At 39.1% G+C, this 24,055-nt stretch overlaps 1 protein-coding gene across 7 annotated transcripts in view; it reads right to left on the bottom strand.

Moving 5' to 3' along the window:
- The window catches only part of SEMA6D (semaphorin 6D), a 209,080-nt gene that overhangs the window by 101,863 nt on the left and 83,162 nt on the right, over window positions 1-24,055 (bottom strand). For 6 of the 7 annotated variants that reach the window (XM_036389395.2, XM_036389400.2, XM_036389402.2 and 3 more), the window contains exon 3: window positions 12,311-12,348. The exons of the other annotated variant lie outside the window; for it this stretch is intronic. The gene's annotated coding sequence lies outside the window, so the exon portion shown is untranslated. The remainder of the gene's footprint in view (window positions 1-12,310; window positions 12,349-24,055) is intronic. 7 annotated transcript variants of the gene reach the window in all.

Raw genomic sequence — 24,055 nt, 5'->3', positions numbered from 1 at the left:
CATGATACTCAGGGATGAACAAAAGATCAAGGACAGACTATGGGCTCTGGAAATAAGAGATGTATGGGTCATGGAGAAACTCGTATGCAAACCAGCAAGACAGACGCTGTACTTGGAGGGAGCAGGACCAGACCTGAATTAAGTATTTCAGCAGCTACAGGGGCTGGACAATCTAAAATGTCCTTCCTTAGAACAGCACATGCATCAGCTGTTGGCATACTCAATAGCCAGCCAGGGCAGAAATTTCTCTGCACACAGGCTGCCATAAAAATGGTAAATGACATTTGGTAGTCACATAAACCAATTGCTGCTGCAAGAAGAGTTTCAAGTTATGCCATTTTGTGTTTGGTACATTCTTTATAATGAGCAGGTGGATTCAAAGTTTTAATCCTGCTAGCAGGTGACCTTTTCAAAATTCTGTATTTTTACTGCCTATCAATTTTGTTTCTTTCTTCCAGGCTCCTGAGATTGTAATCAAAGATGAATAGGAATTGCCAGAGAATTACTGAATACTGAAAAAGCCAAAGCCTTAAAGATGGCATTCATACAGCGAATGCCCTAATGCAGCCATGATATCTGATTTTTAATAGATCAGGTGCAACTATGCACATTAGCAAACTAAACAATGTAGTAATATCCACAGAGAACAGGTTTCATTGATTAAATCATAAATATAGTATCTTATTATGCTTTTGGGGAAGCAGAAATATGAAAAGCAATGCATGCATTTTTGAATTATAAGAGGAGAGAATATTGGCAAATCTTTCAACAGCTGTTTATCATGAAAAAGAAGTTACAGTTATCATTCCCCAGCCATGCACTCTGAAAAACTAAAAACTGTACATTAATAAATTATAACAATGATGCATGAAGCTAATATAAAACTTTTGAAGGCGATTTCTTAGTCCAGAGGGAGTTGTCAAATTTGCTATTTGTGACTTTAATGTTACTTGAAATTTCTTCTAGGGCATTTAAAACTCCTTTTGTGACTCTTCATCAGCAGTTTCAGAGACAGCAAAGGCCTTGACAATATACATTTTCACTTTCTGCATGGCTGACGGACTTCATATGCTATATCCAATTTAAGGGTAGAGCAGTAGATTACACTGCTAGAATATAGAGAGCCATTGCCATTGAGACTGAATCATTGCTGTTTATAGTAATTCTTACTATTTGGTTTTTGACAGCCCTTTGTGACTGGAATAAAAGATGATGCTGAGATTATTGTCAGGCTACTGTAATAGCTAGCAGTGCATGAAGTCTGCAGCAGATGGACTTGAACTTATGAGCTCTCAGATTCTCAATAGCCTTTCAAATGAGCACTGTTCTCCTTGGCCACGTGTAAAGCAACTGGCTTTGACAAACCCTTATTTCAGAAGATGAAATACTATTTCAGCCAGCTTTCTTTGTTCTATTTGAAATGTTTTATAGAGCTTAATTTGAGAGGTAGCTTAGAATTGAAGAGAACAAATTGATTTTCAGTTGCACGAGGTAAACTATGTTACAGGTACATCCAAGCTGAACAACAACAGAGTGACTTGACATAGTCTGAACATTTCCACAAGTGCCCCTCAACCATTTCCATTAAAACACACAATTGCTAGGTATCTTCCTTTGGCTAAAGTTGTAATTTTTCTCACGAATCCCACTAATTCACAGACCTTTAATCTGAAAAATAAGAGGCAATAGTAAAAATTTGTTTGGCATATGCTACCCCAGAAGGATTTTCTTGAAACACAAACAACTGATATTGACTTGGGTGCTGTTTTAGCTGCTGTCAAGAGCATGGATAGACAGCAACCAGCTTGTATTGCTGCAGGAATGTCTTACACCTGATTTGTCTCACTAAAGACCCCGCAAAAAAGCACATTTCTCTCAGGTCACCAGTTCACTGATTCTTCTGCAGTGCAAACTGAGTGTCCTTCATGCACAGTCAGCTGTTCATGCCAAAATGGGGCAACACAAACCCACCAGACTGAGTTGAGCACCAGCTGTTCTCTGGACCCAAACAATGCACACCAACAGCCCCAAAGTCAAATGAGAAATGTTCCAAAGGCTGGTTTGAAACTTTTCCAGATTATTTCTTTCATCAATATTTAGTATCTTTGTATTAGGATCCATTACTACTGTAAACCTTTTGCTCTGTTTTGCATATCATGATTCTTTCTTTATAACCTAGCATCACAGTTTGATCTTTTATTACATTGCTGCTGTTCAAGATTCTATAGTTAAAGTTGTGTCAGCACTTTTACTACAAAACCCATTTATGAGGGGTTTATAACACAGCTATAAAGATGTACTATAGAATTGAAAGGTGGTGTACAAAGTCTCAGCATGGGGCATTGTCTTTTTTTATCACTTTTTAATAAACAAATTAGACTTGCTATTTTAAGCCTTTATGAGTGTAAAGCAATTCCAGTTTATAGGTTATTGCCTATATAACGTGGCAATCAACTGTTATTAAAAAAAAGTAAAATGAAACAACTTATAAGTGCTATGACTAAAACTGATTATGGAAAAAGTGGAACTTTGCAACAGTAAAGGCAAATATATGTTTACTTCTGTGAGTGAGCTGTACACTGAGAATGTGCTGAGCTTTACAAACCCACTTTCCCCAAGGCAGTGGGGGAGTCCAGCTTGGGATGCAAAGTGTGAACCTGGAATGAATTCCCCTGGAATTTCTTGTGCTGTGTTTGTGTTGCGAGGACACTGGCTCCCAGCGAGAGAGCACAGGGTAATGTATTCTTCTCTCCTCAAATGTCATTGGAGCTGGCTTCCTGAAAAAAGGTTTTCAAATGCTTTCAAAGGGCAGTTTGCTCATGCTCCTCATGGATGTCGTGTGTTTCAATAAAATCATACTGATGAGGGTCAATGAAGGTACAAGAGTGCGTGTTTTGGACTGTATTACTTGCCCTTCTTACACATAACTTAGTAGTGAGAACATTACCTATCTGTTGGTTCTGCTTAGTCACATCCAGCACTATTTTTTTGAGGCTCCCTGAAATACCCTTCCATAGCTCAGAAGGTGCTACCTGGTTGAGCAGCTTTCCTTGATCAGCTGCTTCAGGACACTGGGGTTTGATGAACAGCCTCAGCTTCTCACCTCATCCCCAGAACGAGGTCCTAGTAGCCAACTCAGGACCCACAGGCCTAGAATAACATGGAATAAAGAGTCCAGAGGGACTGCCAGAGAAAGCTGGTCATACTGCTTGCAGTGCTTGAACCAGCTTGGATTCCATCTTTCTGGAATTCTGTGTTGCACCTTGGAGACATCCTTAGATACACACATTTCCCTAGACAGACTTAGTGATAGACTAGGAGTGCCCACAGAGTCCCTACATCTGTGAGTCCATTCATGGCCCTGGACTTGGCTGGGGTGTGATGAGGCTGGGAGACTGGTTTCAAAGTATGCTGACTATAAAGGGGATTCAAATAAAAAAAGAGCACTGGCTATATGTATGTGGATGGGTGTTACCTGCAAAAAATCGACAGTAAAACTCTAAAGCATCTCATGGTGTCTCTACACTGGGACCAGATGTAAATGTAAAGCTGCACCTGTGAATGTCCTGGATGAAACACAGTGGCCAATTCAGATACCAAGAGGGAATTGCACCAGCACAAACTTCAGCCCAGGCTGCTCATACCTTCCAAAGGCTTTGGGAGCTTCTCAGATGAAGTATGTGCTGCCAGAGTCTTGGCTATTAGCACTGCTACAAGTGAGGCAACAGATGTGCTACTGCCTGCGGTGCAGGGAGCCCTGAAGTCCAGGTTCTGCTGGCTTTTACTGAATCATGGATCTGAAGTCATTTTAAAATGTTAATATCTTGCACTCAGTGAAATTGGGGCTGTCTTGGATTCTGATCATGCAGGCGCTACACAGATAACTTTACACATGGGACCTTCTCAGAGCTGCCTAAATTACAGTATGTTATTACAAACTCCAGTGAAGGCTGGCACAGAAATCAGGAATGATTTTTAAAAAACAGACCACAAATTCCAAAGGAATAACTAAAGGCAATGAGGGGAAAAAATGAAGAATCAGGTTTTACAATGGCGCTAGCCACACATTAACAGAAGATCTCTTGTTGTCGCTCTCATAATTGCTGTGTATTAAAAAGAATTCATATAATACAAATATGACTTCAGAGGAGATGAAACTTCAATTGTCTGTGATGTATTTAAATAACCTTTTAACACATGAACTACTAAATATATTTTCCAATATACCTGGGAAGGAATCACTAAATTAGTGATCTTTTCCTAAATATTTAAAACATCACTGCTTAGGCTAACAATGTATTTCTACCAATTTAAATGGTTCTGTAATAATTTAAAACAAGCTTAAGTACCAAACGTAGAACTGCACAATCACCTCCCAGTGACCCTGGATTTTTCCTCTCTTTTTCAAGGAAGGTTGCTGGCAGCAAGGTTGTTACACGAACTGACAAAAGCAAGTGGAGACAGCGAGCTGTGCTTATTTAAGTCTCTATTCTTCTATGCCACTCAGCTTCAATCCTGTGCCTGGCAAAACATCATCAGTATTCTCTGCCTCTTTTAACTAAAGGAAGCAAATCAAGAACCAGACAGGCTAATGGGAACTGAACCTCATTTCTTGGCCTCTGGCTCAACCTGGGCAGCCAAACGGAGAGCAGGCACTTCTGCAGGCCCCGCGCTCCCCTTGCCAGCTGGGCAGCGAGCAGCTCCCTCCCTGCTCGCGGCTCCGCGGCCGGCAGCACGCAGAGCGCTCTCCCGGCTGCCGCCAGCTGGGAATCTGACTGCTTCTCCAGGTCTGCTGTGCACTTGCCAAACGGAATCTGCAGGGCTCCTTTTCCACTTGCCCCAGCCAGTTAGGAGGTGATCTATAGTGCTATTATCACAGCGAGCAAAGCAGGCCAGAAATCTCCACACAAAAATGAAATTTTGGTACGGTTTCACAAGAAGGGGGACCAAAAGCAGAATTTAATAAGGAAAGGGCATCCTCTGTACCCTGAGTTCCCTGTGAGTTGAGCCATATTTAGGGGCTGTATTTCCAACCCTTTTCCTGTTAACACTTAATCTGAGGCATATCAACTAGAAAAACCAGAGACATGTTAGAGGGAGGAAACTGAAAAAGCAACAGCTACTGACTAGAGCTGGTTGAAACGTTTTCAACAAAACCTGAAACCCCATGAAACCCACCTCGTTTCATATTTCACTGCAACTTGAAACTCAAACCAGATTTGTTGAAAGGTTCTCTGAGGATTGTGGTTCCAGTCACAACTGGCCAATCCATTTATAGTACACAACTTTGTTAGACAAACTGAGGGCCAGTACAGCTGGGTTCTGTTTCACAATTTGGAAACCTACGGGAGAAGGGCAGCTTGTCCTGCATACTGTCCTGTGTGGCCTTGCCAGACTGAGCCCAAGGAACAGCCCCACCTCCCTCATTCAGACATGCAATGGCAAAACAGGACATAGCCCCTCTTTTCCATTTCCTTATGGGATAACCAGACAGTTAAAAGACCCTCAGAGATTAGGAGCCAGGAAATGCACAGATGCAAGGCAAGTAGCATCCTTCTTTCCCCATGAGGAGAGGACAGATTGCTCCTGCCATACACCAGGCCATGGCAGCCTGGTCTTCAGCCCATTTTTCTTGCAGTTTGTCCAAGATTAGGTTACTGTAATCACCTGAATTAGCTGCTGCATTGAGTGACTTGACAGATGCAAGCACATAAATTCTGCCTCTGAACTTTTACAGACAGTTCTCTGTTGTCACTCATGCTCTGTGTCTGCACAGCTTGAGACAGTACAAATCAGACATTTCTGGTCAGTGAGTCACTGGTCATAATTTTTACTGTTTTGTATTGCCACTGCTCATACACATAGGTGCTAGTAAACAAAAAAAAACCCCACCCATCCAACCTCAAGTACACCCTCAAGCTTCAGCTTCCCCAAATGGCCACAAAGAGCAAATACACAATCATCCTGTCTGTACACAGATAATTTCACCAGCTTTAGTGGTGTGGATATTTAAAACTACCTTTTCCATTTCCCTTCTTTCTTCTGTCCCTCTGTGCTTTTCCAGGTCCAGTTTGAGTTTTGTTGTGAAGCACGGGATTCATTCATACATCAAGGGGAAATTGAAGGCATCACAGCCCACATAGACAAAAAACAAAGGCACAGTTTACAAGGCAGAAACTTGCTGAGAAAAGCAGCTGAGTTTTTCAAGGCTCACCCGCTGACTACCCCTTTGGAGGTACCTCAAACACCATTACTTGCTCCATACAGTCAAACATTTTTTTTCAAAGACTCCATATAATGGATTATTTGTATTACTGTAGTAATGAAAAGTCCCAGTGCCCTGGATGGAACACCTTCCCCTTTACTGAGTTTTTCTAGATGAGAAATAGTCCAGCTCTATGGGCACAGAGGTCCCTGTGGGCTAACCTAAATGAAACTAGGCTGGAAGGAGCTGCTTCCTACCACAGCATCTCAAAACTAGGCACCCATGTTAAGGATTAACCATCCCATTTCCAGGGTCTGTACCAAGTCAGAAAACAAAAAAAAGGATCTTTTTTATGCTGATGAGTTCCTGTCACAGTCATTATATACTTAGACTATCATATATTTGGCCATATTTTTGAGGTCCTATCTTCTATCTCTCATTTAATAAATGTTTTCCTTTTTGAGCAGGGTCAAAAGAGACTCTGGCATAGGAAGGCACAGGCAAGCTGGCTGTTTCAAACACAGAACTGCACTTTCCAAGCCAAGTGTGGAAAGCCATGACATATTCAAAACCCATCTTCTCTCCATCTGGCAGAGCAGAAGCTCAGTATCCTTCTTATCTTGTAGTTTCACCAGACACCAGCCTTTGTCCTTTAGCATAGAATTATTAATTATTGTTAGAATTTTGCTTTTGTTTGTTTTTGAGATGTTTTTGCTTGTATGCCAGGCTGCATACAATGTACACAGTATTCTGGAAATACAACTGAGTCTACCAGCCTTGCACTTCCCTTTGCTACACTAACCCTGACATAGCTGACATAAAAAAGAGGGAATAAGTATCTAAAATTGCACTCATCTCAGTTTCCATACAGTATGAATATTTTTCCTGCATTCTGGATAAATGTTTTAGCAATTAAGTGAAAAAACACACAAAATCCTAACCTTGTTACTTCACAACTACAGAGTGCCTTGGACTGCAGAAGTACAATGGTCTTCCAGTCCTTTGCAAAACTTGGAAGAGCTCCTTGACAGCCAGAAACTTTAGCTGGTAAGGTCAGGTTAGTATCAATAAAAACAAAATGGCCAGCTCTGATCACAACTCTGAGGAAGCAGACTCAAAGAACTGTAAGGATTTTTTGGGTACTATCAGTGCCATAAATGAGAACAAAATGGGGGGCACATAGCTGTTAGTTCTGGAGAGCCTTTAGAAATTTGTTGTTAGTGTTTATTATACCAGATAGATAATGATGGCTTTCTATTTGACTTGATTTTCTCCACTTTTGAAACAAAACCCAGAGTGTTTAAACTCAAATAAATAGTTCCCTTTTAAAATGTGGATACATGAATTTGGCTTACAGACTAATTTTTTTTTTCTAAGAAATGCAGAATAAAGTCTAGTTCACAGAATGTAATTCCTAAGGAATGTTGGATGACAGCACAAACCACACCAGTGCCTGGTGACTGTTCACACTGAGAAGGGCATTGCTTACCTTGCTGATGCTTTCTTTGGGAGAGCTGATTACTGTTTGCAGGGATGGGATGTTGTGCTGGCTTTACTGTGCTAGGTCAGTGAGCAAGAAGATTTGAGGCTTATTCAGAGTTTGCACTTTTATTGGAAGCAACATGCAAAAAATAGCTATGAGGAGCAAATACAAGGAATGATGAAGAGGAATAAACGTTATATATAGAAAAAATTGCAAGCTAACAAAATAGCTGTTTCACAGTTTAATGATTCTAAAATAATTTGAAAGGTTTTAACAAAAATCTCCATCTTTGATTTTAGCTATCACAGAACCCCTGCTGTCCCTGTGTGTGACTACTCATGTATCACAGCAGACATTTCTTGAAGGAGATATTCAGAGAAGAAGAGCTTTTCATATGTTCATTAAACTAAGGCACTTTATTTGAAAAGCTATAGAGTGAAAATAGTGATCATGTGAGGATAAAGAACCCTGTGCTAGAACAACTGGTGTAAGGAGAAGAGCAAGGGGGCAACACAGCATTTTGAACTATTTTGCTTTGTGAATTAGGTCCTGTGGCTGGGAGGGAGAACCCAGCAGAGGTCACTGACTCTCACTAAGAGACTGCTGCTGGACACAAAGGAAAGCAGCAGGAAGCTGGAGCAGTGGCACCCTGGGCCAGCACCTCAGAACTGGATGTGCAGCTCCACTTCAGAAATAGACACACTCAGAGAAAGCAAAAAGAGGAAACTGTTTTTTGTTTCATCAGGAAAAAGTAATTGGTATCATGGAATTGTTAAGGGAAAGCTGAAAAAATCAAATCCCATCAGATCAATATTTCTGTGGATGTCTAAAAATACAGGTGCTGCAGCTTCCAAAAGCTTTAAGCCTACTTCACTCAATTCAGTGTTGCAATGCCAAGAGCCTGACAATTAAGAACCATCTTTTCATTCGTTTCCAACAGAACTGCTCCTGGGCAGAGAGCCATGGGAAGAACAGGAACAGAGGTGGGGGTCTACTGAACTTTGCCCCTCTATGGCAGAGGACTGTGTAGGGGCCCAGGATCCCTCTTCTACCCAAAACATGGACTCAAACTCTCATTCTCTCTTTTCAAATATACACCCAAATCTTGCTCCATATGCATATCTAAAACTACATAGGTAATCTTGGATAGGTATTGAGTTATATTTTACTAATCAGAGATGGATATTCAAAATTCTCATTGCATCAGGAGTTCTACTTCCTGCAATAATTTTTCCTATAATCTTTTATAAACTTGTACACTAAAGCCCATGCTTTCTGTAACACCTGAAATAAAACCTGTGTGAATCTGTTTTTCTCAAAAAGAAAAGGATTGCTTTCTATTATGGAAACAAAATAAAAAGATACCACTGTTTGAATAATACCCACAGTGAATACAGCATATACTGAGCAAATATGTAGTTAAACATTGACTCTCCTCTGAAATTCTATTACTTGGCTAAAAAAATCTAGCCATAAATATCTTAGTTATCTAAGATATACATATATATACATACATATATATATATATATAAACCCCGAATATATATATATATGTGTGTGTGTGTAGGTATGTATAATCTATGTTTAACAAAGTTCCATTTATAACACTTATCATGGCTATTAAACATTTTAATTATTGATTTCAGCTGAAAAATTCTTGAGGCTGAGCATAAACAAAAGAAATAAGTATCTGCCTGATGGTTAATGTTTTCATTCAAGTGTAGAGGTGAAGCTATAGATCCAAGAGATGGAAAAAGCAATTTGCTATTCTCACTCATATTTAGGACCTTGTTAGTGGATTTGTGGAAAAAAATGTCATATACTTCAAAAAAAACTGGCCATGAATTAATGTTTATAGATTTTATTGCTCTTTCCAGCTCACTATATTTTTATTCTTTTTAATAGTCTTAAAAAACCTCTAGAATTATAATTTTCTCTCTACAGATGCTGTCTTTTTCTTTTAAACAAATATCGGTCCCTTGCTTTTTCCCATTTTTGTTCCCCCCTCTGCTTTTGTTTCAAATGGATGTAAAATTATCTCAGATATTTTTGTGCTTAACATCAACAACTTCATTTCACATGGGTCTGATTTGGAGTCCATAATCATCACACTGCTGTATACTACAAAAGACTGATTTTTTTCATTGCATAAAGCTTCCTTTCCTGTTGGTTTTGGGCTACACTTGAAAAGCACAGCCTGCTGTCCATCATGGGCAGCCCTGCTCACTGGGAACTATCAGGGAGGAGGCGGAGCTGCTGATCTGCTCACAGGACTCTGCCCTGCACAGATGACCTTTCCCTGCGTGCAGGCCTGTTGTGCTGCTAAGAACATCAGCAGAGAGAAGACAAACAGGTATCAATGGTTCTGAAAGCCTGGCCAAAGGTGCTGTCACCAGCAGACAGGGGCACATCAAACTTCCAGTTGTTCTGCTTCTGGAGGGTCTGTGGCATATTGTATACATACAACACAGTTCACTTTATTAGTCATCATGTTTGGGTTTTGCATTTGGCAAAGAGCTTGCTCTGAAACTCAGTAAGGACAGCAAGGGTATGACTCTTCTCAAATGCACCAGCATCAACACTGTGTGGGGCATATCTACTCAGAATAGGAATCAACAGAAAACCTGATAGGGGACACCTCCAGATACCCATACTCTAACAGTTTAGGTTGTATTGAAACAGCTTTTCTTATATGAGAATCAGATCAGGGCAACTGAGCCTTCCTATGGAACAAATGTATCATGTTCCTGGGCTTTTGTTATTTTTATGATAATAAGGTATGATGATCTCCATGAATAGAGAATGCACAGGTTGCTGAAAGCCTCGTTAGACAAAAATACCAGGATTAGCACCATCCTGTAAAAGTTCTCTTCCTCTTTTAATTGTATTTTCACTAGAAAGAGTTTTCTATTCAATTGAAATAATTTGCATTACATCTTTCCTAATCAGACAGGACAAGTTTAGTTCACAAATGTGCTGGTGTAACAGGATGGAATAACTGGAGAAACACACCTCAGAATATTTCTCTTCCACTCTTTTTTCTGCACCATTATTTTGAACTTATTTTGTGACAAGACAAAGACAACAATGCCCCTGGATTCACACTGATAAAACTCCTCTGACTTCAGCAGTTAATGCTCGTTTAGTTGTTATTAAGTGCCCCGAGGGTGATATAAAGTCCACACCTAACATCTGAAACACATTCCAAGATCAACAATAGCAGTCACCAGACAATTTTCTTCTCTACTGAAGGTTGCTCTAAACTTTAAATGCTTCTCTTCACCTCATGTTATACACATTACAAATGACTGTTCAGTTGCTCTTATAAGCTTAAATCCATACACTCCAACTTTGTACCCAGAAGGCAATTTACAGATTATAAAAGGCAGATACCTCTTTTGCTGCACACCTGCCCATTTTACCATTCAGTCTGAGAGAAGGAGAAACAACTGGGAGTTAGAAGATCCTGATACCAGGGATATACTGGTTATCAGTGAGAGGAAAAGGTGGATCTTTAATAAATTTCCTTTTAAGAACAATTGAAGGCCAGCTGACAGGAACACCAGATCATGGGGGCCACTCTGATGGCTTGGACAGACACAGCCCCACTGCCCAGGTAGCACAGAGCAGCACATCTCCTGCTCTTACTCACCAGGTGAGCAAACCAGGAGTTTCAGTAAGTGCTGAGCTGCTGTGAATGCAGCCACAACAAACCCCCGAGTTTCCCCAGCACTTACCCTGAGTGCTTCCTGCACTTGTGTGCTGATGCACCCCTCCCACAGGGCTGTCCCAAGAGCAGCAGGTCACGCTTTGGGGCAGAGGTGGCTTTTGCAACACAGACACCACCCAGCTGCTGCTCAGAATCCTCCTGAGCCGTGCAGAGCACACGAGTCCCACGTGCACCCAGCTCTGCTGGGCTGCCTCTGCATTGGCTCCAACAGGGAGTAAAATGTTGAACTACAGCATCCTAATCATAAGCAGTGATACAAAGTCGTGATTTTTAAAAATAAAAGTACATTGAGAACTTCTGAGCATGTGTGACAGATAATTACTTACCTACGTCCCCTGCCTAAAAGAAATATATTCATGTGTTTTCTCTAGTGAAATATTTATCATTCCATAATCTCATTTCATAAATACTCGTAGTAATTAGGTCAGACTATGAGCATGAGACTATAAGGAACTAGACAATCTTTTTTTGTTGCTGAAGCAAATCAGAAACTATTCTTAATTCTGTTAGATTTTTTCTTCCCTTTAAATAGTTGAAGACATTTATTATTCAACTTCCTGCTTTGACAGAATTTTATTAAAAGAAATTGATTTTACTAGCTCAGACTATTATATTCTGCTGAAGGACAAAGCATCATACCTAATTTTTCTTCCTGATTTTTGTTAAGAATATTTTTAAAAATTAAATAAGCCATTGACTGAATATCCAGTGTCACAAGTGCTATTGCTTTAAAAGACTAATAATCTCTCTTGTAATCAGATTTCAATATACTAGAAATTCTATTAAAAAAAAAACCACCAAAACTTACTTTAAAAATATTCTTTCAGGAAAATTACATTTTAACAACTAAACACAACAATATGTTAGATTACATTTTGAGCAGAATGTTTACCTTTCACTGAGTTTCTCTGCCAGCTGTGTCAGCATCGGCTGTATAAAAAAAAATTAAAGGAGCTGTTTATTTTTTTTAATTGCCATGATCATGCCAAAAAACACAATGTGTGGGCTGGAGACAGAGTGCTGGGAGCAATATTATTCATGTTAAAAACAGTTGCCTGATTTGCTTTCTTTGAAAATTAGGATACTATAAATAGCAGCCCAGTGGGATTTGTCGATTGCAAGTTATGTTTTAAAAGCTGCTAGGATGAAACTTTTGAAAGACTTACAAAAGATTAAACAATTATTGCTTGTCATTTACCTTTGGCCTGCATTAGACCTCTGTTTTTGGAGAGTTATGTATTTAATGTGGATGTACGACCTGTTTCTATGCATACGTCAAAATACAAAATTTTTAAAAGAAAAATTCTATATTTACTTTCTATAGGTCTTTCTATAAACCAGGTACCTTAACTCACTGTTTTGTTAATCATAATTAAAAATGTATTGCCAAACTTGTATTAATTCTTTGTTGCTAGGTTTGTGAAAATCCTTCCCCACAAATCAACTTTGACCAACTTGGAAATTATGATACAATAATTCATCACAAGAAGTTCTGTCAAGCCCCTGTCGCGCAATAGTTCCACAGCTGTCTTTGCCTTTATTAATTCATACTTTAGCACCTTGGTGCCTCTCCTTTTCTGCTTGCTTTACAGAATGACCAAAGGCAAGCTTCCATTACAAAAACCCAATCCACCAAACAACACTACCAAAAACCCAAGGAACCAGCAAAGCCTGAGAACACATAAAACCCTAATATGAATAACAAAAAACAAGAAGAAACAATTGCAGAGATTTTATCAAGCACTTTCTTTTCTCTGAGAAATTATACATGACATTCACTGTTAGAAAGCTGGCATTTTGACCTGCATTAGGAATAGGAAGCAATGGGAGCTATTGGGATAGGCAGACTTTTTAACAGCAAATATGAGGAAAGAAATAAAGGGTAAGCTGCTAATTTGATTCTGAGCAGAGGGCCAACAAAGCAATAACACAGATTGTAAGACCTACTTAAATTCCTAGCTTTGCCCACTGAATTCTGTTGAGTAAAAAGAACCAATTTTTTCCAAACATTCAGTGTTTCTCTAAGAGAAAGAATTTTTACACAAGCATTTTCATACTGCACTGCTTACAATAAACCATAAATCTTTGAAAGTGGTATGGGATTTTGGTGTGCATCCTAAAGCATGAGGCAAATGGCCTGATGGCCATTTTCCTGAAGGCACAACCTTTCACCAGGACCCTGTTCAAAGGAGTTTTGCTGCACCCCTTGGCAGTGCTCAGAAGCTGACAAGCCAGGCTCGATGCCTGTCTGCAGGTCCTTCTGCAACTCCTCTGCTCTCTGACTGTGCCTGACCTTTGGGTTTACTCAACTCCACAATCTCAAACTTGGTTCAGCCCGACATCTCAACTGCAGCAATCAAACTTCAGAACAGAACAGCAGAAAATGGGAAAAGAGGGGAAGGTGGGAAAGAGGGATGTAGTAACAAAGAGAGGAACACAGCTCAACACTGTTCCAACAAACTTTTAATTAGTGCCATATTTTCCTTTGGAAGCTAAAAACTTCATGATGTGTCTCACACTGCCATCCCTATCTAAAGACATTTTTCTGTCCTTATGTAAAGCTGTTCTTAGTAGAATTGTACTTTACTAAGTACAAAGAGCTCAATCTGACTAAAAAAAAATATTTAGCATTAAGAGGTGATAATTATCTTCTGTCCACCATAAAAATTCAATCAAAGTATGAAAGCCTGGGTTTATCCTATACAAACCATGGAGAAACAATTAAGAGTGTGACAAAAAGCCATCGTGTTTCTCAGGAGAGTTGACCCTGTTCCAAGGATAAAATGATAACTAGTGTCCTGAGTCCAGCTTGGTGACCTTCTGGAGCTGGAACTTTCAATTATGTCAAATTAGCTGTGTCACATGAGCTGGCTTTGTGAGTGAGGCTGGATCAATGCAGTGCATCTCACTGAGGATGACAATGATCTAATCAATCTCAGTCACTCAATGGACAGCAATGAGGTTGTGAAGTAAGCACAAAAAAAAGAATGCTGGGATCTGTCATTGTCAGGGTTACCTAGAGGCTCCCCATTTGTGCTTTTCCTTTAAATGCTAATTTTGAACGATGAAAAAAATAACACTAAGTAGCAATTTCCTAGAAGGGGTTTTGTCACATCTATTCAGACTTACATTCTGCTTGCCAAATTGCAACTTGATGTTCAATAATGCTGTTTTTGACACTTCTGTGTAATAAAAGTGAAGATCCTTCTTTGCTCAAGGATGTCTATGACACTTTTGACACTTCTCTCCCAGAATTGCAGGCAGCCCAGATGTTCTTTGCATTAAGAAGAGCATCACTACAGCTGCCATGGAATGTCAGAAGTTATTGGGCTCTAGGCAAAAGCAGCAAAGGGCATCCTTCCTCTTTTTAAGTGAGGAGTAATTTTTGGAGAGTAAAACCTTTTGATTGAAACTTAAAGCCTCAGAGGGACTTTGTAGGCAAGAGACACATTGCATTTTCTCTGCTCATGTTTCAAGGTAACTCAGAACCATTACAGAGCAGCTGTTTCCACTTCTGTTCAGAAAAAGATTCCTTACCTATCAATGCCAGCACGGCACTAGTGTATCTGCTGGACATCTGGATGTTATGATACAGGCAAAAATGAAAATAAGAGTAAGAGCTCCTGGTGATAAACTCAAGCTTTGATTTCTGGGAACTTATAAGGCTGCAAGACCCAGTCACTCCTGGATTGTTTATACTTCTCAAGACTTGAATCCAGGGATTTACATTCACAAGTGTCTCTTTCCCCACGAGTGACAGGTGAGGAAGCCTTGGCTACATGAAGTCTTTGTACCCCAGGATTCTCTGCAGCTAGACTAAAGGAAATGTTTGAAGACCACATCATGTTCCTGGGAAAAAAGTGTCCCTAGGTAAAACTGACCATATTTTCAACATCATCCTCCTTATATCTGTCCTTGTACTGTCCCCAAAACAGCTGCTAGTTGGACTGGGTAATAAACTGGATGATGTTTCTCCTTTATTTTAAAAATACACAGGTCCTGCTCTTTACAATGGGCCACACAAGCAGTGGTTCTGTGCACAACAAAGCGGTCTAGGATGTGGGGTTCCATGGGTAGCTCCCTCAGAAAAAACACTTTGAATTTAAACTAAAGCCCCAGGGCTCACGCAAGGCACCGCTCCTGTCTGTGGGCGGGCTGACGAGTCACGGTGTTTTCCTTCATCCTGCTGCTCTTCAGCTCCATCTCCTGGAGTCACCCACGGCATTGGAAGAGCCACCTTCCCACACCATGCCTGCCCTTACAGGTTAGCAGAGTGTCTAATTATTAAGCTTCCTCTGAGAGAAAAAAAAAAAAAAAAACCACAGCAAAACCTTGTGATGGAAATAAAATTTCAAATTTGGAAATTTCAGTGCACGGATCTATTTTTGAGTACTTGCAACAGAAGTTTCTCTGCTGGAAGGATTTTTTTTTGTTTGTTTGTTACAGAAATCTTTGTGGTTGATACAAATTTTAAAAGGCTTAAAACAGACCAGAGAGCTGTTATTTATACTCTTTTATAGACACTCCAAAAGTTTAAGGTAGTCTCATCATCCATCTTCCTTAAAATAACATGAAATTGAATTGTATATCTTTTTTTGCTAGAGTCACTATTAAGTCTTTTCTGTCACATCCAGGGAGCTGCACAAGTGACACAGAAATTTCTTAAACAACGTTTTACTGGGATTACTCCTTTCTCTGTGCTGCATGGTGAGCTGGCAGGTGCAGGCTCTGTCAGGTTTTGGTGCTGGTTATAGTCACAGCAGGAACAACAGCAGCCAAAGCGAGTACTGGGGAAAATGAATATTTTTGGGTGCTGCCAGATTAGAGTTCCTGTAAAACTCTTACATAGCATCCGAAGAGCAGTTCCTGCAAGACCTGTGGCATCCATGCTGTGATTTTTGTGCTGTGCTGCAAGGCCAATTGTATCAAGGAGCCATCAGCCTACCCAAAGAAAGGCAATGAACAGCAGCAAGTGCTGTTGTACCCTACCACCAGGTCCTACAGGGTACCTGAGATCCCACCTGGCACTCCTGATCAGACAGGTGGTAAGGAAGACAGGACCACTACCTAACACCTTATTCCAAATCCACACCAGCAGTGGCCTGGTGAGCTGCAGGCCCTGAACAGGCTGAATTTTTGGCCCACGCTGCATGTTTGTGGTAGAGTACTAGAGACTCACTACGGATGATGCTACTTTAGCAACAGTTGCCATGTTGTCTGCTCCTTTCCCAGACATATTCCCTGGTGTGGGTGTCACTTTCACAGTCAAATGCCACTGGACACAGACTTATGACAGTGATTACTATGGAAAATAAGAAACACAAGGACAAATCATTTTAACTGAAGTGTCAGCAATGGAAAATGGCAGTCATCCTTAAATGTCACAGTGCCTCCCAGTTGGGCCTGGGCTCTGTGAAATGGGGAAAGGACTCCAGAATTGCATAGATCCATTATCCTCAATGGTTCAGGAGGACAAGCTCATTAGGAACTGCAGCTTCATTAGGTAGCAAGAGCTGCCCTCCTGTCAGGCTATGATCTATTTCTTATCTTGGATTGGGCCACAGATTTTCTCTCCCACATCCCAACCACAATTCACTACCACACCTCACTGCTTTTGGTGATGGAGCGTAGATCTTGCCTTAAGAATTATAAGCTAGAGTTTCAGTAATACCACAGGAAAATTTGCTAAACATTACTCAGTACAACCCATGTGCAGCTTTGCCCTTACTTCTCCTCTCTAGTATGGGATCACTTGCCAAATGGCTGCAGCTATCAGGAGCTCCCATTACAAGGCTAATCTATGCTCAGGGAATACACACACCTGAGTGCAGAGTAATAACAAAAACACTGAATCACACCTCTGCAATATATATTTACCTTTGAAGAGATCCAATATATATTTACTATTTAAGAGATGCCCACATTTACAATGCAAATCAAATCGTTAAATGAAGCCATAAAACCCAATTAAAAATAGTATTTTTAAAAGTCACTGTTTTGGACATGCTGGAGGCTACAGGGAAAAAGGCAGGACACTACTTTTTTCCATGGTAATCCTTTTTCCTTTTAAAATTTGTTTTTCAAAGGCTACATGAATTAACATTTAATCTCTCATTATAATGTTATATAGTATTTACAAATAATTGAAAGAGTCAGAAAACAAAACTATTTTAGAAATTTCTATGTTATTTCTTAGGCTTCTGAAAGAAGTGCTCAGATATAATTGCTTAAAGCAAACTTCAAAAGACTCAATACACCAGCAGCTGCAGCAAATACATGGCTTTTTCTATTTTAATTATCTGTTTCTTCCAATAGTTTTACAAGACATATATAAATAGAGATCAGAGGGAGAAACAGATTTGATATTTTACCTACACTATTCTGAAAATGGGGTAATAATTATAGAAATGGCTAAAGCATGCATGGTGGTTTGTTTGTACAAGAGAACCCCCCCAGTGTTTCTCTTCTCTGAGTTCAATGATTAACTCCACTTAAAACCCAATCCTCATGTGTCTGTTTACAAAAATCTCTGCAATATAAAAGATTTAATAGCAATACTTGGCATAAAATAGTTTGGCAAAATGAATCAAATATCACATCAAACACAACTGAAAGGCAAACCTCCCAGCCAACAGAACAGTTCTGTGAAACTCCAGATTCCAGTGTTGTCCTTTTATTTTGGCAAAATCAAAATTACTCCTATCTTATAGAATTTCTATAATCAAGGTGAAAGTGCTTTAGATATTGATATTTGTCTTCTCTGCAGAGATGTTGTACGTATTCTAATATGGCAAGACTCTGCTTCCTTGTTCAAAACTGTAAAATATATTGCTGTCCTGTTTCACAAAATTTAAAGCTGTTCTGATGAATACACAACTTTCATTTGGAGTTTTAAAAAAAACCCTTTCACGCCTCATTTATTTAGAAGCTCTTTGCCTTATCACTGCTCTAGCTATTTAAAGCACTGTTTTTCTGTTTATCAAAGCCAACTTTCTTCTTTCTCCTTTACATTTTTAAAGAAGAAAAAATTAAAAAGCAACCTTTCCACTGGCATTATTCTCATAACACATACCAAATTGATTTGAAAACATTAGATTTGCCAAATTTCTCCTACATGTTGAACTTGAATCTAAATATTGCTCCTTTATTCATGTAGGTAGAGGCTTATTTATTCAAGAAACAGTTTTGGGGGGATTTTTGTAATGAGTATAGTGAGAGAAAAATTTGAACTAGATTTTTTGGAGTGGTTTTTTGTTTTGTTTTTCTTTTTGGAACATCAATTTTCAGGCAATTTTTGGGCATATAATTGAACATGAAGTCAATTATCGGTTTACAAGGACTCCTTTGATGTGTGGCTCCCACTGCAGAGGCTGTCATGTGTGCCCAGCATCACTCCTGGGTGGGAGAGGGGAGAGAATGACCATCCTTCAGTGGCCATCTTTGATCCTGGCAGTGGGCAGAGCTCGGGGCCTTTTCATGAAGGCTCCTCCATGCATGTCTACCAACATGGCCAGAGGGAACCTGCAGAAATGGGGAATTCCCTCACTCAGAGGAAGCTTTTCCCTGTTTGTTATAAGAGGTGGAAGTCCAGTTAGAGATGCATCCCATAAACCGGAAATATGATCTCAGCAAAAATCCCCATTTCCACTCATTTTTAAATTCTCAGAACCGGTGGCTTTTGTGCTGGGCTGTTACATGATTCAGCCGGTATTTCTAAAGTTGGAAGGAAAATCACTCTGGAATTTCTTTATGTTGTGAAAATGGCTGAGCCTCTCATTTGCCTGGTTATTTACCCCATGCCAAAACTCCAAGACTGTTGTGCCTGAGCCCTCCTGCAGTGAGGGCAGAGTCCCAAAGGGCTGTGATCACACACTGGGACTGACTGACCAGCTGAACAGTCCTCACTCAAGAAAAATTGAATCAGAGGTAATAGAAATGTTTAGGACTCCATGGGTCCTGCAGAGAGCCCTGCTCGAAGCCAAAGGCCTGTCTTTTTGGAGTAAATTTTAAAAAGTCCATTTTTTTAGCTGAGCTAACACCACAGAGGTAATGAATTCCACCAGTAAACACATCCGTGCTAGCAGAGCACCAAAAGCATTGCACACCTCCCCTGAAATGTTCCCTTGTCAATGAGCTGGAACTACATCTGATCGCCCCCCTCCTTTCACACTCATTTCAGTCCTGTGCTCCTGTCACTCCACTGACTACAGGCAAAAATATCAGGTAATTCCTAACCAATTTCCTTTGTGCACACATGAGCCCATCATCTCTTCCAGCCACAGGGTATCATGTACATACTGCCTCTTTTCTTCATTCCACCACAATTCACACAATTCTCTAGTTTAAAATTATTCCTAATTAGTACACACTAATATGAAAATAAAAAATAAATTAAAAGAAAATTATGAGCATGCAATCAAACTTAAAAAACAGGCCAGAGGGTAAATGCTTAATCCTTTATAGACACAGTGGTGTAAATGCAAAGTTGACTTCTGACATGGGTGGAATACCTCCAAATTTATACTGGCACAAAGAAGACAATCTAGCCAGCAGTTCCTAAAATAAATAACTGAAATAATGGCTCTTGAAAAACATTATTTGTAACATAGATAAAAATATGAACATGTTGCAAGAACTCCAGACAAACCAAGCAGGATTATACTGCAGTTAGAGGTGATAGTCTAATGAAAATATAGACATGAGTTTAGTTTAAGTGAGAAATAAGTCTCTCAAATATCAAACATTCTTTTCTCTGCATGAAATACCTCTGTATTTTCAGTACTTGCACTGGTCTATGCAATGTGACATCTACTTTTGTACAGATGTGAAAAACTGGGATGATAGAATTGATTTTGAAATTGTTTCCTACCAGAGGTATCCTATTCCACTAAAAAGGATTCTGTTTCTACTTGAATTCTGTTTTAGTCTAATTGTTTGTTTAATTTTATTGTTTATGTTAAGTTGTAGACTTGCACTAATATCAGCTGTTATTTTCACAAGAGCTGTAATATTCTGACCTCTAGTTATCATGAAATCCTGCATTCTGCACATGTCCTCAGTAAATGTGAATTACTTGTTAGCTGTTAGGTGGATTTATGCTTTTCATCTTAGCCTGAACTTCCCTCACGAGCATTCAGATAAATTATTCTGAAGGCATTCAGGAGCTAAGCATCCAATTGTATTATGCTAATATTACACAATATCTCTACACATGCATCAAAGGACTGTGCCATTGTTTACTCAATATTTTGCTTTATTATATAAATATGAGTCTTAATGCCAATGCACAAGTTCCTTTTTCTCCACAGTGTTTAAGATTTTTCTCAAGTCCTGTTGATGCCATAATTGAGGTTGGGCATGTGCCTAAGTGCTGCCTGAGATGGGTCCCTATTCCCCAACGTGCTGTTTGTCTCTGGTAGCTGATGGAACATTGCCTTACTCTTTGCTCATTAATATAAATAGATCTCATCCCCTCTTTGCATGAGCTGTGTGCCACAAAAAATCAGGCTTCTGGTTCTTTTATTTTCAGTCACACACAGCTTAGGAATATTCCACACACCTATTTATGGAATTACACCTAAAAATTTAGTAATTCACATTTCAAATATCTTTCAAATAGAGACTTCTAACTTTAAAGTGCATATCATTGCACACAACAGGGGTAAATTAAGATTAAGCACTGAATTTCAACTCTGTGTTTCCTGTCTTTGAGCTTCATTGTGCCACCTTAATATTGGGTTAACACAGTACGTACATAGAATATTTGTTACAAGATTTGTGAATAAGCGATTCTCATCTCCTCTGTAAGGAAAATTGACTCCATTACAGGAGAGGAGAGACATCAAGCTAACATTACATGAAGTCATAATCCTCTATTGAGACACTGCACAATGACATTGTTAACATTAGTATGCAATATTTATTATAAATAAAAGAGGCTATTGAGGCTTTCAACCCATAATCAGCTCTGTGTGGATGACTTCACTGTACGAACACAGTGGAGTTATAATGAGGATAAAAGATTTATTTATACCTAAACTTGTTCTCATTAGTAATTCTGCACTAGCATGTAACAGATACAATTGAAGGACCAGCAGGGTTTTTGTGGGGGCTTTTTTTTTGTTTCTTTGGGGTTTTTTGTTTGTTTGTTTTAAATTACTACTTATTGTTTGCACTTTGACTATGAACATTTAGTAAGAAAATAAAGGAACTTATTAACGATTTGATTGTACTGTGTACTATTCTCATGACTAAAGAATGATTCCAGTTTTATGGAATACAGTATCATCCCATCATGCCATAACGTAGAAATCCAATGAGCCATTAGCTCAGACCTTGGTAAGAAAGGGGAATTGTTTCTGAAGTGATCCTACCTGCACATGTAACATACAGTCACAAAGCACCAGGGTCATGTGAGATTCTTAGTGATCTGCCTTTATATTGTACTCTTTTCCAAACACCCTATTTTATATTTCTTTTAAAAGGAAAGGACAAACCCTCACTTCATGGAAGGCACCCAAGCAGTTGCCTACAGACCCTTCCAAGATCTCTCACAGAGTTTGGGCTGTCATCTCACAGTCTGTTTGGAGGAAATGGAACTCTGCTTAATGCCAAATCCCCTGCACTACCTCACTTTGTCTTACTGCCATAAATCTCTCCCTCCTCCCTGAGGCCTGGGTTTACTTTCAGACTACAGTTTTACATTCACCTTTGCCAGGTGAAACCTAGGAAAAATAAGGGAACGGTTCAAATATATGTTCCAAAACAACTGATTTGTTCAAAACCAAATCTTTTCTGGCTGGTCTAATTTGTCGCCTTTAATTATATTTTGATGTTCTCAAACAGTTCTGTTGATAAAATCTCTGTTAGAAAAATCTTGAAGATATTTAGGGATATTTCACTACTAATGGACTTACAAGAATGTCAGTATGTTTATATATAATTTGGCGAACCTGAGTCAAGAACCCACATCCTAACCACTACTTAACAGAATCACCAGGAATAAATGTTAAAGTAATGCATTGTATTTTATCTTGGAAGAATGAAGTTCATCAGGTATTCATTCCTCATCCTGGGAAATACACTGACATGGTTCATCTCATTCTAAAACTGTGTTTAAGGTGATTGTATGTAAGCTAACTCGTAAGAAAATCTTATTTATATTGAAAAACAATTTAATTTAGAACCACTCAGCTCAGAAGGGAAAGCTCTTAACAACAATTACTGAGAGATCTGAAGAATTCTACTCCACCTTCAAATGAAGATGAAAAAAACATTTACTTTTTCTGTTAATTTCAGCTGTTCATTTTCAGCAATATCAAACCTCTTTCTCTTGAAAAAGATCAACTCCTTGAGAAATACCTTTTCCTTAGCATTCTGTGGTCTTAACCTTCTCCTTTTATTCAGGCTTTTTTTGCATAAAATTTTATTTATTCTACTGGAAGTGGGATAAAAAAAATAAAAAATGCTTGAATTTTGAAAACCAAGATATTATTCATAGCCAGACCTGCTAAAGGAAGTAGCTGCAAAAAATTAACACAGCTGACATAAGTCTCCTTAATTTCATATGCTCTGTCACCATACTTACAAACCCACAGGCTCCATTTAAACAGATACAATGCTGAGAGCAATTAACTTCCTGTTACAATATAATGGAACAAAAAATACAGAGATTTCATGAGTTTCATATAGTAAATACAATGTCCTGTTTAGAGCTCACTACCCTAGGGGTTTTTGCCTCAGTTGTGACAAAGTGCCTGAAGTGAACAGAAAGATGAGTTTCAAAATTCAGATGAAATTTTTCCCACTAAAAAAATTAAATATTTGCATATATGTAATATAATACAAGTGCACAGTGTAGATTTTCGGACTATCCATTTGTGATACAGATTACGAGCTTCAGCGCATTAAGTGAAATTTTTTAGAAGTATTTTTATATTCACAATTTCAATTATTTTGTGCTAATGATGCACAACACAACCAGGCTTGGAAGGTCTCTACTACTATCAATCCAGCTCTTAACTCTTTAATCTCCAAGGGCCCAGGCCAGGTCCTACTAAATGCAGTGGAAACATTCTCCCTGACTTCCCCAGAAACCAGATCCACAAAGACCTTAAATTCAACTATTGAACTAATATTATTTTCTTCTGATTCATGCATTTTTCAGGCATAAAAATAACCCAGTTTTGTTTCTTTAATGGGTTTTTCACAGTAATCTGGGTGGCTGATGCATCTGCAATCTGACAGAACAGATATCTCTTTTTGCAGTGTATTTAAGTTCCTCCATCTATCTCAGAAAAAGTCTTACAAAGCTATTCAGAACTCAGTACACGTTCTTTCCTCTTCACAACTCATTTTCCTTTTTTTTTTTGTGACAACCTAGGCAATAATTCACAGCTCACTGGGTCTCCTAAATAACCCCCTTTATATTTACATGGTAGGCATTCCCCCCATTACCCTGCGGGATTCAGCCGTATTGGCAGGCAGTCATTAGGAATTCTTAAAACCATGGAGGTTTAACATCCCCTTCTGTAGAGTCTTTGCAAACACACTGTATGGTTACAATCTCTGCAAATCTACAGAAAATCTTGACAATTTAACAATAACATAAAATGTGTCATTTGGTAATTTCTAAGTG

The sequence above is a fragment of the Molothrus ater genome, chromosome 13 (assembly GCF_012460135.2).
Source record: "Molothrus ater isolate BHLD 08-10-18 breed brown headed cowbird chromosome 13, BPBGC_Mater_1.1, whole genome shotgun sequence".
Lineage (NCBI taxonomy): Eukaryota > Metazoa > Chordata > Aves > Passeriformes > Icteridae > Molothrus > Molothrus ater.
The sequence above is the reverse complement of the archived record's forward strand: the minus strand, read 5'-3'. Positions and strand labels throughout refer to the sequence as shown.